Source organism: Chrysemys picta, unplaced genomic scaffold, assembly GCF_011386835.1.
Source record: "Chrysemys picta bellii isolate R12L10 unplaced genomic scaffold, ASM1138683v2 scaf6632, whole genome shotgun sequence".
Lineage (NCBI taxonomy): Eukaryota > Metazoa > Chordata > Testudines > Emydidae > Chrysemys > Chrysemys picta.
In genome coordinates, this window is record NW_027059332.1 from 1 (window position 1) to 2,000 (window position 2,000).

Sequence of the window (2,000 nt, forward strand, 5' to 3'; positions counted from 1 at the left end):
GATAGAACAGAGCATTAGCTCCAGGAGAGCTAGAGAAGAGAGAGAGCTGCCTTCTTCACAGCACCTGTCAGGTCAGGTCAGGTCAGGAGACGGGGCTATGGGGAGACAGACAGCGTGGGGTGCTGGAGGGGTCAGACAGGGGCTATGGGGAGACAGACAGCGTGGGGTGCTGGGGGGTCAGCCAGGGGCTCATAGGGGCTAATGGGGGAGAACAGACTGGGGCAGGGACTATGGGGAGACAGACAGCGTGGGGTGCTGGGGGGTCAGACAGGGGCTCATAGGGGCTAATGGGGGAGAACAGACTGGGGCAGGGGCTGAATGGGAGTGGCAGCCTAGGGCCACAGGGGGGAGGGAGATGCAGGGCCACATGGGGATGGGGAAAGTGGGGGTGTCAGAGTGGGTATGGAGGGCCATGTGGGGACGGAGGCAGATGTGCCTGACTGAATGGGAGAGGCCAGGGGGTCAATCGGGGTCTGCATGGGGGAAGTTCACTAACAATCCCTCCCTGCTCCCCCCCAAAAAACTTGTTCCATACTTTTCCCACCCAGACCCAACAATCCTCCAAGTTCACACCCAGGCTCCTTCCCAGGAATTACTTCCCTCTCCCTCAGCTCCTCCATTACCCCAACTCCCCCCAGCCTTTGCACTGCTTCTGAGGGGTGTGGGAAATACGGTTCTGTATTGTAGTTTAAATGAATTACTACTCAGAGTTCTGTATTAATATGCCTAGTAAGAAATCTATTTGTCAAAAAACATTTCCTGAATCGTTTTTGTTGTCTGTATTGTTACGGACACTTGCTGACTGATATTTTGAAATAAATGACCAAAAATAATTGAAACTGGAGTGATTATATTGTGTTATTTTGAAAAATAAAATATGCAGAATTTTGCAGAATTTGAAAATATTGTGCACAGAATTTTAAAATTTTTATTGCAGAGCGCAGGGTCCTGGGCCCCGCCCCTGCCTGTGACCCTGCCCACTGCTCCTCCTCCAGCAAGTGTCAGCCCCGCCTCCTCCTTTCCCCCCCCTGCGGCCCCGCCCCTTGGGCAGGTCAGAGGCGGAGCCGGGCAGTGCCGGGGGCTGCTGTTCTGGCTGGTGCCATGGTACCGGCGGCCTTGGCGCTCCCTGTCTGCTCCTGCTGCTGGTGACTGGGGCCGCAGGGCTGCAGATGCTCCTCAGCTCTCCACTGCCCTTCGACGGCTCGCAGCCGGTTCTGGGGCTGGCAGAGCCCTCTGGAGCAGCAATCCCAGATATACCGACACTCTTCCCTTAAGCTGTGTATAATGTAATTTTAACATTAGCTTTAATAAATGCTCTGATCAGTTTATTATCTGACACGTTCTCTAAGAACTCCGCATTAAATGGATTTTTGGAGCAGGGAGATGGAATAGGAGCTTGCTCCGTCTACTCCACGCATCACCCCGGTATTGCAGCGCTTCTAGGAACGGTGCACCTCCCCTTGTGGAGAATAAACTGGTTAAAAAAAAACAGAACAAACACTTTGTGCTATGAATAGTGCTGTTTTGTTTGCAATGTGCATAGATTTATGGCTCATTTATAGCTCTTTGATTAGTTGTTTGTATTGTATTCGTAATTATGTTTCTTGAGTGAGGAGACTGCTCTTGCCGGTTTTGCTTTATTTGTGTTTGTAGGTCAGTTAAGCAGCTGCTTACACATTAGTCTATGTAGGTTCTTCGCCTGCTCTCATTAGCAGAGGCAGATTAGGGGTTTGTGTGGCCCTGGGTGAGAGCAAGTGGGGGTCCCTCCCCACCTCTTCCATCTGCAGCCCCTCTGCACTCCTGGTGCTCCTATCAGGGAGTGGGGTCAGGGTGCAGGGGCTTCCCCCACTCCCCGGTGAGAGCGCCAGGTGGGTGGAGCTAATCCACCACTGCTCATTAGCATCCCTTCCGAAATTGCGTGGTGTGTATGGTTCTTTCCCTCCTCTGTCCCCCCACAGTAGAGAGTTTTTCCATCCCTTTCCCCTTGAGAAACCCCCTGG

At 52.6% G+C, this 2,000-nt stretch overlaps 1 non-coding gene across 1 annotated transcript; it reads left to right on the forward strand.

The window, feature by feature from the left end:
* Positions 1-1,271: 1,271 nt before the first annotated feature.
* LOC112061606 (U2 spliceosomal RNA) lies at positions 1,272-1,459 on the forward strand. Its single transcript, XR_002890320.2, has one exon. It is a non-coding gene; the product is annotated as a U2 spliceosomal RNA (small nuclear RNA).
* Positions 1,460-2,000: the final 541 nt, after the last annotated feature.